The 15,995-nt window shown below is 56.0% G+C and overlaps 1 protein-coding gene across 3 annotated transcripts in view; it reads left to right on the plus strand.

The window, feature by feature from the left end:
* The first annotated feature begins 5,281 nt into the window (after positions 1 to 5,281).
* Positions 5,282 to 15,995, plus strand: part of LOC147736821 (uncharacterized) — an 85,443-nt gene continuing 74,729 nt past the window's right edge. The window contains exon 1 of one of the 3 annotated variants that reach the window (XM_086953510.1): positions 5,282 to 5,386. The gene's annotated coding sequence lies outside the window, so the exon portion shown is untranslated. Of the gene's footprint in view, positions 5,387 to 5,661; positions 5,821 to 15,995 lie in introns of those variants that run through there. The other 2 variants (XM_086953508.1, XM_086953511.1) reach the window with 2 other exon arrangements.

The following is a 15,995-nucleotide window of genomic DNA, read 5'->3' on the forward strand; positions in this document are numbered from 1 at the left end:
CAGGGCTGGGGATTGAACTCAGCGCCACCATAAGCAGCTCTGATCTTATTTCTCCGAAGCACAAGCGGGGGCAGCGAGCTACAGAATAAATGCTTCTTTTTTGTGTGTTTTTTTCCCTTTTACATCGATAGCACAAACACAGCCAAAGGGCAGTGGAGCCTCTGTAAGTGCGCCAAGGTCAGGGGTGTGTTTGTTCGATACAAACAAGAGGATCACATGACTTCCCCAGAAGCACAGGATGCTGAACCAAGGCCAGGATTGGACTTGTTTCCGGTTGCAAAGTCAGCAGCTCTGGCCGTTAGCCCACATTTCTTGCCCAGGAGATGTTTTTGAGCTGAGTGAGGCCTTTGGAAGGTGTTCTGAGTCTCACAAAGGATCCCTCCCCTCTTGAGATGGGGGTTTGGATGTAGCAGTGCTTACTTCGCCGCCACATTAATCTTACACCCCTCTCTTCCTCCTGAGCATTTGGATGTACCAGTGCTTACTTCGCCGCCACATTAATCTCACCCGCCTCTCTACCTCCTGAGGGTTTGGATGTACCAGTGCTTACTTCGCTATCACATTAATCTCACCCCCCTCTCTTCCTCATGGGGGCTTGGATGTAGCAGTGCTTACTTCGCTATCACATTAATCACACACCCCTCTCTTCCTCCTGGGGCTTGGATGTAGCAGTGCTTACTTCACTATCACATTAATCTCACCCCCTCCCTTCCTCCTGGGGCTTGGATGTAGCAGTGCTTACTTCCGTATCACATTAATCTCACCCCCTCTCTTCCTCCTGGGGCTTGGATGTAGCAGTGCTTACTTCACTATCACATTAATCTCACCCCCTCTCTTCCTCCTGGGGCTTGGATGTAGCAGTGCTTACTTCACTATCACATTAATGTCACCCCCCTCTCTTCCTCCTGGGGGCTTGGATGTAGCAGTGCTTACTTCGCCCTCACATTAATCTCACCCCCTCTCTTCCTCCTGGGTCTTGGATGTAGCAGTGCTTTCTTTGCTATCACATTAATCTCACCCTCTTCTACTTCCCAGTGACGTCACAACCTCGCTTTCCCTGCTTTCCAGTGACGTCACACCCTTGCCATCTCTGCTTTCCAGTGACGTCACACCCTTGCCATCTCTGCTTTCCAGGGAAGTCACACCCTTGCCCTCTCTGCTTTCCAGTGACGTCACACCCTTGCCCTCCCTGCTTTCCAGTGACGTCACACCCTTGCCCTCCCTGCTTTCCAGTGATGTCACACCCTTGCCATCTCTGCTTTCCAGTGATGTCACACCCTCGCCCTCTCTGCTGCCCAGTGACGTCACACTCCCGCCTTCTCTGCTGTCCAGTGAGGTCACACCTTTTTCTTCTCTGCTTCCTACTGATGTCACACCCTCGCCTTCTCTGCTGCCCAGTGATGTCACACCCTTGCCATCTCTGCTTTCCAGTGATATCACACCCTCGCCCTCTCTGCTGCCCAGTGACGTCACACTCCCGCTTTCTCTGCTGCCAGTGATGTCACACTCTCGCCTTCTCTGCTGCCCAGTGACGTCACACCTTGTTCTTCTCTGCTTCCTACTGATGTCACACCCTCACCTTCTCTGCTTCCCAATGAAGTCACGCCCTAGCCTTCTCTGCTGCCCAGTGACGTCACACCCTCGCCTTCCCTGCTGCCCGGTGAGGTCACGCCCTCGCCTTCCTTGCTCTGACCCTGACCCGGGTCCGGCTGCAGCTCTGTGGGATTTGACACCGAAGCGCAGCATTTGGGGAAAGAAAACCCTTCGCCCGTTCCGAAGATGAGGCCAAGGAGTGGTGGGGCAAAACGGAACCGCGTCAGAGGGACTCTGTGCAGCGCATAGAGCAGCAGCACGGGTGCGGTTCAGTGTTGCACTCAGTGCTCAGTGTCTCACTGCGCACCAGGCTCCTGTGTCCGCGTCTCAGTTCCCTCTTGCTGTGTTCTCATCTCCTGCCCTTTCCTCTCCTTCTGTCCATGCTACAGCACATAGGGTAGCAGGCCAGCAGCACGGGTGTGGGCCAGTGCTGCACACTCACTGCACAGTGTATCACTGCACCTCAGGCTCCTGTGCCCTCCACCTGTGTCCTCGTCTCCTGTCCTCGTCTCCTGCTCCCCTCCTGCTGTCCTCGTGTGCAGCCCAGAGGGAAGCAGCACGGGTGCGGTTCAGTGCTGCACTCACCGCCCTCCGCGCCTGGACTCCGATCTGCACCGAAGAAACCGTCCGCATCATGAACTCCATCCACTCCGGATCTCCGACCGACCCCTGCCCTCACCACGTCTTCAACAAGGCCGACGCCGTCATCGCACCCCACCTGCGGGACATCATCAACACCTCCTTCACCACCGCCACCTTCCCTGAGAGCTGGAAGCATGCCGAACTCAGCGCTCTACTCAAGAAACCAACAGCGGACCCCACCGAACTCAAGAATTACCGCCCCATCTCGCTGCTCCCGTTCCCAGCCAAAGTCATCGAGAAGACCGTCAACAAGCAGCTGGCCTCCTTCCTCGAGACGAACGGATCCCTCGACCCCTCACAGTCTGGCTTCCGAGCCAACTACAGCACCGAGACCGCCCTCATCGCTGCCACCGATGACATCCGAACCCTGATGGACAACGGAGAAACAGCGGCCCTCATCCTACTAGACCTCTCCGCGGCCTTCGACACCGTCTGCCACCGCACCCTAGTGCAGCGCCTCAGCAACGTCGGAATCCAGGAGAAGGCGCTGGAATGGATCATCTCCTTCCTCGACGGAAGAACACAGAGAGTCCGTCTACCACCGTACAAGTCAGAGGCCACCGAAGTCATCTGCGGCATCCCTCAAGGATCCTCGCTGAGCCCAACCCTCTTCAACGTCTACATGAGCCCCCTCGCGGCCATCGCACGCCAACACAACCTCAACATCATCTCCTACGCCGACGATACCCAGCTGATCCTCTCCCTGACCAACAACCCCGCCGCCGCCAGAGCCAACCTTCACGAAGGAATGAAAGAGGTAGCCGAGTGGATGTCGACCAGCCGCCTGAAGCTGAACTCGGACAAGACGGAAGTCCTCATCCTGGAATCCTCGCCCTCCGCCTGGGACGACTCCTGGTGGCCCCCCGCCGTGGGCACCGCACCCAAACCGACAGACCACGCACGCAACCAGGGCTTCATCCTGGACTCCTCCCTCTCCATGACCAGACAAGTCAACGCCGTCTCCTCGTCGTGCTTCAACATCCTGCGCATGCTACGGAAGATCTTCCGGTGGATCCCCATCGAGACCAGGAAGACTGTCACCCAGGCACTCGTCACCAGCCGACTGGACTAGGGCAACGCCCTCTACGCCGGAACCACCGCCAAGCTCCAGAAGAGACTCCAACGGATCCAGAACGCCTCAGCCAGACTCATCCTCGACATTCCACGACACAGCCACATTTCCGGACACCTAAGAGACCTGCACTGGCTCCCGGTCAACAAGAGAATCACCTTCCGTCTCCTTACCTACGCACACAAAGCTCTCCACGACCAAGGCCCGAGCTACCTCAACAACCGCATCAACTTCTACGCTCCCAAACGACACCTCCGATCAGCCAGTCACGCCCGCGCCGCCGTCCCCCGCATCCGAAGAGCGACAACAGTAGGAAGGTCCTTCTCCTACCTGGCCGCCAAGACCTGGAACTCCCTCCCTCCCGACCTGCGCCTGACCCAAGATCACCTCGCCTTCAGGAAGAAGCTCAAGACCTGGCTGTTCGGGTAGCAGCAGCACCCCTCCCCCCCCTCCCCCCCCCCCCCCCAGCGCCTTGAGACCCTCCGGGTAAGTAGAGCGCTCTATAAATGCCTATGATTGATTGATTGACTGCACGTCAGGCTCCTGTGCCCACTCTGTGCCCTCTCTGTGCCCTCCACCTGTGCCCTCGTTCCAGTTCCCTCTTCCTGTGCCTCCCTGTGCCCTCCTCCCCTGACCCTCTCCTTCTGTCCTCGTGTGCAGCACATAGGACAGCAGCACAGGTGCGGTTCAGTGCTGCACTCACTGTACAGTGTCTCACTGCACGTCAAGCTCCTGTGCCCTCCCTGTGCCCTCTTCTCCTGTCCTTTCGTCTCCTGTCCCCCTCCTTCTGTCCTCGTGTGCAGCACATAGGACAGCAGCACGGGTGCGGTTCAGTGCTGCACTCAGTGCTCAGTGTCTCACTGCACGTCAAGCTCCTGTGCCCTCCCTGCGCCCTCTTCTCCTGTCCTTTCGTCTCCTGTCCCCCTCCTTCTGTCCTCGTGTGCAGCACATAGGACAGCAGCACGGGTGCGGTTCAGTGCTGCACTCAGTGCTCAGTGTCTCACTGCACGACAGGATGCTGCGCACGCACATGTAGACGTCACATCACGTGCGTGCTGTGCATTATGCAGTGTGCTCTTGGTTTGGGGGCCATACACTCCCCTCTGCCCCCAGACTCTGACGTCCATGAGAGCCCCACACTCATCACCCCCTCTTGAGTCAGCCTTGTGCTGCCGTATATCATTGTTAGATTGTAATGCACCGTTTACATTCACTGTTGCATTCTGGGACTTGTAGTTTCATATTCCGTCTGTGTTCGAAAGCAGCAACGACAGAGCCAGGGGCCGTTCTAAGGGAACCCCCCCCCCCAGACAGAGATAGTCAGGACGATTGTCATTTTTGCTTCATTTAATGTAACGTTTGCTTTTGTTTTTTGTTCACTTGTAATGTTCTCTTGTATCAGTTCTGTTCCTATTGTGAAGCGCTCTGACAACTTCGGGTAAAGTCCGCGCTATATAAAAACGCATAAATAAATAAAAGGCCACAGAGGGGGTTGTTGCACCCCCCCCCCCCCCCACCCCTCCCCCCCTCCCCAAGCCCCTCTAGATGGTCCCTCCCACCACAGAGCGCTGCGAAGCCCTGCATATGAGGAGAGGCGCCCCTGGGGGACAGAACTATAACGCCCCCATGGGGGGGGGGGGGGGGGCACCGAGGTGAACAGACCCTAGAGCAGGAATTTTGGGAGGTGCGGGGGGGTCTGTGGATGGGAAGGGGCAGGACCAGGGAAGAGCTCCAGGGGGGGGAGCTGTGCTTCAGTCCGAGAGGGGTGCAGCCAGGACGGGGGGCACGAGGCGTGGGGTGTGTTCAGAGCAGGAAGGCTCTTCACAGGCCCATACAGGAGGCCGCACCACAGACCACAAATAGGAGGGGGGGGGGGCAGAGGGAGGGGGCGGAGAGGACAAGAGGAAGCAGGAGAGGGGGGGGCTGGGGGAGGAAGTTACTTTTTTTATTTTATTTGATGCGTTTTCTCTGGCGCGGACTTTGCCCGAGGGCGTCGGAGGCTTCACAGCAGGACCAGAAGTGACCCGTGAGGACAGGACACGTCAGCAGGTGACAGAAGCAGATGTAAAGTTACATGAGGTAAAGGTGACCATTGTGAGCAAACAAAATACAAGAGGAGCAAACGGTGCATTACAGGAGGAAAAAGTGACATCTGTGAAGGTTACAAGAGAAAACAAAGTACAATTAGAGGTAAAATACTGCAATATATGCCTGAGCTCATGTCTACACGATAATGCCACCCACCCTGTCTAGCAGGGGGGGGGAGGTTACATTAATTGGTAACCATCAGTCCTGCAAACTCTCACATCGCTCCCGGTGGCGGTGCTTGCAGGGTGTCCACCCCCACGCAATGAATCACTTCCGACGTCACTGGTAATGGGGGGGGGGAGGGAAGCACACAACCCTTGGACGGCAGACACAGGCAGGCGAGTTATGTTCACCTCGGACTGCTGTGTGGAGTAACCGCACCGTGTGATCTGCTGCAGGTGAGCGCGCCGTGTGATCTGCTGCAGGTGAGCGCGCCGTGTGATCTGCTGCAGGTGAGCGCGGCCTGTGATCTGCTGCAGGTGAGCGCGCCGTGTGATCTGCTGCAGGTGAGCGCGCCGTGTGATCTGCTGCAGGTGAGCGCGGCCTGTGATCTGCTGCAGGTGAGCGCGCCGTGTGATCTGCTGCAGGTGAGCGCGGCCTGTGATCTGCTGCAGGTGAGCGCGCCGTGTGATCTGCGGCAGGTGAGCTTGCCGTGTGATCTGCGGCAGGTGAGCGCGGCCTGTGATCTGCTGCAGGTGAGCGCGCCGTGTGATCTGCTGCAGGTGAGCGCGCCGTGTGATCTGCTGCAGGTGAGCGCGCCGTGTGATCTGCTGCAGGTGAGCGCGCCGTGTGATCTGCTGCAGGTGAGCGCGGCCTGTGATCTGCTGCAGGTGAGTGCGCTGTGTGATCTGCTGCAGGTGAGCGCGCCGTGTGATCTGCGGCAGGTGAGCTTGCCGTGTGATCTGCGGCAGGTGAGTAACAAAACGTGAGAGCCCCCCTGCAAGATGTGCTGAAAGGCCCCCCACATTCACATCAGTAGGGACTGAAGGGGCCCTCTTCAGTATTGTAAAGCCTGCCCCCCCCCCCCCCCCCCCCCCCCCCGCGTCGCGGGGCCTGCTGGGGCCTTTGTTAAGCCCCTGCACAGAAACCCGTGCTTTGGGCGAGCTGAAGCGCCTGCACAGGAGTGAGGTCAGTGGGGACAAGAGAGAGGTGTGGGTGCAAGAGATGGGGACACGAGAGAGGTGTGGGTGCAAGAGATGGGGACACAAGAAAGGTGTGGGTGCAGCAAGAGATGGGGACACGAGAGAGGTGTGGGTGCAAGAGATGAAGACACCAGAGGTGTGGGTGCAAGAGATGGGGACAAGAGTGAGGTGTGGGTGCAAGAGATGGGGACAAGAGAGAGGTGTGGGTGCAAGAGATGGGGACACGAGAGAGGTGTGGGTGCAAGAGATGGGGACAAGGGAGAGGTGTGGGTGCAAGAGATGGGGACAAGAGTGAGGTGTGGGTGCAAGAGATGGGGACATGAGAGAGGTGTGGGTGCAAGAGATGGGGACACGAGAGAGGTGTGGGTGCAAGAGATTGAGGTACTGGGTTTTTCAGAACCGGTACTGATCCGGTAACCCAGCGGTGCCAGGGTACACCCAAAGACCTCGAGTTCTTCCTGATTCAGACCACAGAAACTCAGAGTCTTCTAGGTGAAGTCAAAGATCGATTTATTGGCTGCAACCAAGGTAACAAGTGTCCTAGAAGTACAACACACGGGAAGTATGTTCTCAGGAGACTGCTTCAATTCTCGAAGTCAGGCTTCTCTTTTTATGCAAAATAATAAGCTTCAGGCAAACATTCCTAGATTTTCAGGATACTATTCACATATTTCGACCACAAATAAGTAACAGAGTTATGATGACAAGCTCACATTTTGTTTGTCCAATACATAATAAATTTCTCGGCAAGGTCCGGCATTTCAATCAGATATCGGTGTTCCCCCAATAAAACGAGCACGTCCCCATCATAAAACAAGTAAGAGAAAAAGAGTGGGGCCAGGTGTGGGCAGGATTCGGTAGGGTGCGTGTGTGTGATGAAAAGGGTTTTATGGCCGGGTGCGCCTAGATGCTATCTTGACCGGCCACTGGGAGAGGAACTGACCAAGCGAGCTTGGCCTGGGGCAATGGTTTCAACCTGCCCAGGTCACGGAAAAGTCAATCAAGGAGTGCGTGTCCTTTTGATATTGGATCAAGCCTATGTAAAGGGCAACATACAAAATGGCTGCCATATACAAAATGGAAGCCAAGGGTTCAGGGTACGATTGACGATCTCCAGGTGAAAGCATCCTTCGAATGCGACGAAAATGCTTGTGCATAATGTACTCGCCATTCTCGGTCTTTTGATACTAAATTCGTCGTATTACAATGAAGTTTTATTCTCGAGTCCAGGATGGTTACACAAATTCGAATTTTCAGTACTACAAGATGGGGACACAAGAGAGGTGTGGGCGCAAGAGATGGGGACACGAGAGAGGTGTGGGTGCAAGAGATGGGGACACGAGAGAGGTGTGGGTGCAGCAAGAGATGGGGACACGAGAGAGGTGTGGGTGCAAGAGATGGGGACACGAGAGAGGTGTGGGTGCAAGAGATGGGGACACGAGAGAGGTGTGGGTGCAGCAAGAGATGGGGACACGAGAGAGGTGTGGGTGCAGCAAGAGATGGGGACACGAGAGAGGTGTGGGTGCAAGAGATGGGGACACGAGAGAGGTGTGGGTGCAGCAAGAGATGGGGACACGAGAGAGGTGTGGGTGCAAGAGATGGGGACACGAGAGAGGTATGGGTGCAAGAGATGGGGACACGAGAGAGGTGTAGGTGCAAGAGATGGAGACACCAGAGGGGTGGGTGCAAGAGATGAAGACACCAGAGGGGTGGGTGCAAGAGATGGGGACAGGAGAGAGGTGTGGGTGCAAGAGATGGGGACACAAGAGAGGTGTGGGTGCAGCAAGAGATGGGGAAATAAGAGAGGTGTGGGTGCAAGAGATGGGGACACGAGAGAGGTGTGGGTGCAAGAGATGGGGACACGGGAGAGGTGTGGGTGCAAGAGATGGGGACACGGGAGAGGTGTGGGTGCAGTAAGAGATGGGGACACAAGAGAGGTGTGGGTGCAAGAGATGGGGACATGAGAGGTGTGGGTGCAGCAAGAGATGGGGACACGAGAGAGGTGTGGGTGCAAGAGATGGGGACACGAGAGACGTGTGAATGCAAGAGATGGGGACACGAGAGAGGTGTTGGTGCAAGAGATGGGGACCTGAGAGGTGTTGGTATAAGAGATAGGGACACAAGAGAGGTGTGGGTGCAAGAGATGGGGACATGAGAGAGGTGTGGGTGCAAGAGATGGGGACACGAGAGAGGTGTGGGTGCAGCAAGAGATGGGGACACGAGAGAGGTGTGGGTGCAGAAGATGGGGACACGAGAGAGGTGTGGGTGCAGCAAGAGATGGGGACACGAGAGAGGTGTGGGTGCAAGAGATGGGGACACGAGAGAGGTGTCGGTGCAAGAGATGGGGACCTGAGAGGTGTTGGTATAAGAGATAGGGACACAAGAGAGGTGTGGGTGCAAGGGATGGGGACCCGAGAGAGGTGTGGGTGCAAGAGATGGGGACATGAGAGGTGTGGGTGCAAGAGATGGGGACACGAGAGAGGTGTGGGTACAAGAGATGGGGACATGAGAGGTGTGGGTACAGGTGTGGGTGTAAGAGATGGGGACACAAGAGAGGTGTGGGTACAAGAGATGAGGACCTGAGAGGTGTTGGTGCAAGAGATGGGCACACGAGAGAGGTGTGGGTGCAAGAGATGGGCACACGAGAGAGGTGTGGGTGCAAGAGATGGGGACACAAGAGAGGTGTGGGTGCAAGAGATGGGGACACGAGAGAGGTGTGGGTGTTAGATGGAGACATGAGAGAAGTGTGGGTGTAAGAGATGGGGATACAAGAGAGGTGTGGGTGTAAGAGATGGGGACATGAGAGGTGTGGGTACAAGAGATGGGGACATGAGAGGTGTAGGTGCAAGAGATGTAGACATGAGAGGAGTGGGTGCAAGAGATGGGGACCCGAGAGAGGTGTGGGTGCAAGAGATGGGGGCACAAGAGAGGTGTGGGTGCAAGAGATGGGGACACGAGAGAGGTGTGGGTGCAAGAGATGGGGACATGAAAGGTGTGGGTGTAAGAGATGGGCACACAAGAGAGGTGTGGGTCCAAGAGATAGGGACACGAGAGAGGTGTGGGTGCAAAAGATGGGGACATGAGAGGCGTGGGTGCAAGAGATGGGGACACGAGAGAGATGTGGATGCAAGAGATGGAGATACGAGAGAGGTGTGGGTACAAGAGATGGGGACACGAGAGAGGTGTGGGTACAAGAGATGGGGAAACGAGAGAGGTGTGGGTGTAGGAGATGGGGACGCGAGAGAGGTTTGGGTACAGGAGATGGAGACACCAGAGGGGTGTGAATGCAAGAGAGGGGACATGAGAGGTGTGAGTGCAAGAGATGGGGGCATGAGAGAGGTGTGGGTGCAAGAGATGGTCAATCAATCAATCAATCAAAGACATTTATAGAGCGCACTACTTACCCGTAGGGTCTCAAGGCGCTTGGGGGGGGTGCCGTTACTGCTCGAACAGCCAGGTCTTGAGCTTCTTCCTGAAGGAGAGGCTGTCTTGGGTCAAGTGCAGGTCGGGAGGGAGGGAGTTCCAGGTCTTGGCGGCCAGGTAGGAGAAGGACACAAGAGAGGTGTGGGTGCAAGAGATGGGGACACGAGTGAGGTGTGGGTACAAGAGATGGGGACATGAGAGGAGTTGGTGTAAGAGATGGGGGACACAAGAGAGGTGTGGGTGCAAGAGATGGGACACTAGAGAGGTGTGGGTGCAAGAGATGGGGACACGAGAGAGGTGTGGGTGCAAGAGGTGGGGACACGAGAGAGGTGTGGGTGCAAGAGATGGGGACACGAGAGAGGTGTGAGTGCAGCAAGAGATGGGGACACGAGAGAGGTGTGGGTGCAGCAAGAGATGGGGACACGAGAGAGGTGTGGGTGCAGCAAGAGATGGGGACACGAGAGAGGTGTGGGTGCAAGAGATGGGGACACGAGAGAGGTATGGGTGCAAGAGATGGGGACACGAGAGAGGTGTAGGTGCAAGAGATGGGGACACGAGAGAGGTGTGGGTGCAAGAGATGGGGACACGAGAGAGGTGTGGGTGCAGCAAGAGATGGGGACACAAGAGAGGTGTGGGTGCAAGAGATGGGGACCTGAGAGGTGTTGGTATAAGAGATAGGGACACAAGAGAGGTGTGGGTGCAAGAGATGGGGACATGAGAGAGGTGTGGGTGCAAGAGATGGGGACACGAGAGAGGTGTGGGTGCAGCAAGAGATGGGGACACGAGAGAGGTGTGGGTGCAAGAGATGGGGACACGAGAGAGGTGTGGGTGCAGCAAGAGATGGGGACACGAGAGAGGTGTGGGTGCAAGAGATGGGGACACGAGAGAGGTGTCGGTGCAATAGATGGGGACCTGAGAGGTGTTGGTATAAGAGATAGGGACACAAGAGAGGTGTGGGTGCAAGGGATGGGGACCCGAGAGAGGTGTGGGTGCAAGAGATGGGGACATGAGAGGTGTGGGTGCAAGAGATGGGGACACGAGAGAGGTGTGGGTACAAGAGATGGGGACATGAGAGGTGTGGGTACAGGTGTGGGTGTAAGAGATGGGGACACAAGAGAGGTGTGGGTACAAGAGATGAGGACCTGAGAGGTGTTGGTGCAAGAGATGGGGACACAAGAGAGGTGTGGGTGCAAGAGATGGGCACACGAGAGAGGTGTGGGTGCAAGAGATGGGGACACAAGAGAGGTGTGGGTGCAAGAGATGGGGACACGAGAGAGGTGTGGGTGTTAGACGGAGACATGAGAGAAGTGTGGGTGCAAGAGATGGGGATACAAGAGAGGTGTGGGTGTAAGAGATGGGGACATGAGAGGTGTGGGTACAAGAGATGGGGACATGAGAGGTGTAGGTGCAAGAGATGTAGACATGAGAGGAGTGGGTGCAAGAGATGGGGACCCGAGAGAGGTGTGGGTGCAAGAGATGGGGGCACAAGAGAGGTGTGGGTGCAAGAGATGGGGACACGAGAGAGGTGTGGGTGCAAGAGATGGGGACATGAAAGGTGTGGGTGTAAGAGATGGGCACACAAGAGAGGTGTGGGTCCAAGAGATGGGGACACGAGAGAGGTGTGGGTGCAAAAGATGGGGACATGAGAGGCGTGGGTGCAAGAGATGGGGACACGAGAGAGGTGTGGATGCAAGAGATGGAGACACGAGAGAGGTGTGGGTACACGAGATGGGGACACGAGAGAGGTGTGGGTACAAGAGATGGGGAAACGAGAGAGGTGTGGGTGTAGGAGATGGGGACGCGAGAGAGGTTTGGGTACAAGAGATGGAGACACCAGAGGGGTGTGGATGCAAGAGAGGGGACATGAGAGGTGTGAGTGCAAGAGATGGGGGCATGAAAGAGGTGTGGGTGCAAGAGATGGTCAATCAATCAATCAATCAAAGACATTTATAGAGCGCACTACTTACCCGTAGGGTCTCAAGGCGCTTGGGGGGGGGGGGGTGCCGTTACTGCTCGAACAGCCAGGTCTTGAGCTTCTTCCTGAAGGAGAGGTGGTCTTGGGTCAAGCGCAGGTCGGTCGGGAGGGAGTTCCAGGTCTTGACGGCCAGGTAGGAGAAGGACACAAGAGAGGTGTGGGTGCAAGAGATGGGGACACGAGTGAGGTGTGGGTACAAGAGATGGGGACATGAGAGGTGTAGGTGCAAGAGATGTAGACATGAGAGGAGTGGGTGCAAGAGATGGGGACCCGAGAGAGGTGTGGGTGCAAGAGATGGGGGCACAAGAGAGGTGTGGGTGCAAGAGATGGGGACACGAGAGAGGTGTGGGTGCAAGAGATGGGGACATGAAAGGTGTGGGTGTAAGAGATGGGCACACAAGAGAGGTGTGGGTCCAAGAGATGGGGACACGAGAGAGGTGTGGGTGCAAAAGATGGGGACATGAGAGGCGTGGGTGCAAGAGATGGGGACACGAGAGAGGTGTGGATGCAAGAGATGGAGACACGAGAGAGGTGTGGGTACACGAGATGGGGACACGAGAGAGGTGTGGGTACAAGAGATGGGGAAACGAGAGAGGTGTGGGTGTAGGAGATGGGGACGCGAGAGAGGTTTGGGTACAAGAGATGGAGACACCAGAGGGGTGTGGATGCAAGAGAGGGGACATGAGAGGTGTGAGTGCAAGAGATGGGGGCATGAAAGAGGTGTGGGTGCAAGAGATGGTCAATCAATCAATCAATCAAAGACATTTATAGAGCGCACTACTTACCCGTAGGGTCTCAAGGCGCTTGGGGGGGGGGGGGGTGCCGTTACTGCTCGAACAGCCAGGTCTTGAGCTTCTTCCTGAAGGAGAGGTGGTCTTGGGTCAAGCGCAGGTCGGTCGGGAGGGAGTTCCAGGTCTTGACGGCCAGGTAGGAGAAGGACACAAGAGAGGTGTGGGTGCAAGAGATGGGGACACGAGTGAGGTGTGGGTACAAGAGATGGGGACATGAGAGGAGTTGGTGTAAGAGATGGGGGACACAAGAGAGGTGTGGGTGCAAGAGATGGGACACTAGAGAGGTGTGGGTGCAAGAGATGGGGACACGAGAGAGGTGTGGGTGCAAGAGATGGGGACACGAGAGAGGTGTGGGTACAAGAGATGGGGACATGAGAGGAGTTGGTGTAAGAGATGGGGACACAAGAGAGGTGTGGGTGCAAGAGATGACACTAGAGAGGTAGGGGGCAAGAGATGGGGACACGAGAGAGGTGTGGGTGCAAGAGATGTAGACATGAGAGGTGTGGGTGCAAGAGATGTAGACATGAGAGGTGTGGGTGTAAGAGATGGGGACACGAGAGAGGTGTGGGTACAAGAGATGGGGAAACGAGAGAGGCGTGGGTGTAAGAGATGGGGACACGGGAGAGGTGTGGGTACAAGAGATGGAGACACCAGAGGGGTGCGGATGCACGAGAGGGGACATGAGAGGTGTGAGTGCAAGAGATGGGGGCATGAGAGAGGTGTGGGTGCAAGAGATGGTGATACAAGAGAGGTGTGGGTGCAAGAGATATGGACACGAGAGAGGTGTGGGTACAAGAGATGGGGACATGAGAGGAGTTGGTGTAAGAGATGGGGAACACAAGAGAGGTGTGGGTGCAAGAGATGGGGACACGAGAGAGGTGCGGGTGCAAGAGATGGGGACACGAGAGAGGTGTGGGTGAAAGAGATGTAGACATGAGAGCTGTGGGTGCAAGAGATGTAGACATGAGAGGTGTGGGTGTAAGAGATGGGGACACGAGAGAGGTGTGGGTACAAGAGATGGGGAAACGAGAGAGGTGTGGGTGAAAGAGATGGGGACACCAGAGGGGTGCGGATGCACGAGAGGGGACATGAGAGGTGTGCGTGCAAGAGATGGGGGCATGAGAGAGTTGTGGGTGCAAGAGATGGTGACACAAGAGAAGTGTGGGTGCAAGAAATGGGGATACGAGAGAGGTGTGGGTACAAGAGATGGGGACATGAGAGGTGTGAGTGCAAGAGATGGGGACACAAGAGAGGTGTGGGTGCAAGAGATGGGACACTAGAGAGGTGTGGGTGCAAGAGATGGGACACAAAAGAGGTGTGGGTGCAAGAGATGGGGACACGAGAGAGGTGTGGGTACAAGAGATGGGGACATGAGAGGAGTTGGTGTAAGAGATGGGGACACAAGAGAGGTGTGGGTACAAGAGATGGGACACTAGAGAGGTGTGGGGGCAAGAGATGGGGACACGAGAGAGGTGTGGGTACAAGAGATGGGGACATGAGAGGAGGGGGTGCAAGAGATGGAGACACAAGAGAGGTGTGGGTGCAAGAGATGGGGACAAGAGAGAGGTGTGGGTACAAGAGATGGGGACATGAGAGGTGTGGGTGCAAGAGATGGGGACACGAGAGAGGTGTGGGTGCAAGATATGTAGACATGAGAGGTGTGGGTGCAAGAGATGTAGACATGAGAGGAGTTGTTGTAAGAGATGGGGACACAAGAGAGGTGTGGGTACAAGAGGTGAGGACACAAGAGAGGTGTGGGTGCAAGAGATGGGGACATGAGAGAGGTGTGGGTGCAGGTGATGGGGACACCAGAGAGATGTGGGGGCAAGAGATGGGGACACGAGAGAGGTGTGGGCGCAATTGATGGTGACCTGAGAGGTGCTGGTATAAGAGATAGGGACACAAGAGAGGTGTGGGTGCAAGAGATGGGGACATGAGAGGAGTTGGTGCAAGAGATGGGGACACGAGAGAGGTGTGGGTGCAGGAGATGGGGACACGAGAGAGATGTGGGGGCAAGAGATGGGGACACGAGAGAGGTGTGGGCGCAATTGATGGGGACCTGAGAGGTGCTGGTATAAGAAATAGGGACACAAGAGAGGTGTGGGTGCAAGAGATGGGGACACGAGAGAGGTGTAGGTGCAAGAGATGGGGACATGAGAGAGGTGTGGGTACAAGAGATTGGGACATGAGAGGAGTTGGTATAAGAGATGGGGACACGAGAGAGGTGTGTGTGCAAGAGATGGGACACTAGAGAGGTGTGGGTGCAAGAGATGGGGACATGAGAGAGGTGTGGGTGCAAGAGATGGGGACACGAGAGAGGTGTGGTTGCAAGAGATGGGGACACGAGAGAGGTGTGGGCGCAAGAGATGGGGACCTGAGAGGTGTTGGTATAAGAGATAGGGACACAAGAGAGATGTGGGTGCAAGAGATGGAGACAGGAGAGAGGTGTGGGTGCAAGAGATGGGTACATGAGAGAGGTGTGGGTGCAAGAGATGGGGACATGAAAGGTGTGGGTGTAAGAGATAGGGACATGAGAGAGAGAGGTGTGGATGCAAGAGATGGGGACATGAAAGGTGTGGGTGTAAGAGATGGGGACACAAGAGGTCTGGGTGTTAGAGATGGGGAGACAAGAGAAGTGTTGGAGCAAGAGATGGGGTTGCGAGAGAGGATTGGGTGAAGGAGATGGGGACACAGGAGAGGTGTGGGTGTAAGAAATGGGGACACAAAAGGTGTAGGTATAAGAGATGAGGACATGAGAGGTGTGGGTGCAAGGGATGGGGACACGAGGGAGATGTGGGTGAAAGAGTTGGTACACGAAAGGTGCGGGTACAAGAGATGGGGACACAAAATGTGTGGGTGTAAGAGATGAGGTCATGAGAGGTGTTGGTGCAAGAGATGGGGGCATGAGAGAGGTGTGGGTACAAGAGATGGGGACACGAGAGGTGTGGGTGCAAGAGATGGGGGCCCTGAGAGAGGTATGGGTACAAGAGATGGGGACACCAGAGGGGTTTGGTTGTAAGAGATGGGGACACGAGAGAGGTGTGGGTTAAATAGACAGGGACATGAGAGGGGTATGTGTGTAAGAGATGGGGCATGAGAGGGGTTTGGGTGTAAGATGGGGGCACTAGAGAGGTATGGGTGCAAGAGATGGGGACACGAGAGAGGTGTGGGTGCAAGAGATGCGGACGCGAGAGAGGTGTGGGTGCAAGAGATGGGAAACTGAGAGGAGTGGGTGCAAGAGAGGGGGACACGAGAGAGAGGTTGGTGCA

The sequence above is a fragment of the Lissotriton vulgaris genome, chromosome 1_2, assembly GCF_964263255.1.
Source record: "Lissotriton vulgaris chromosome 1_2, aLisVul1.2, whole genome shotgun sequence".
Taxonomy (NCBI): domain Eukaryota; kingdom Metazoa; phylum Chordata; class Amphibia; order Caudata; family Salamandridae; genus Lissotriton; species Lissotriton vulgaris.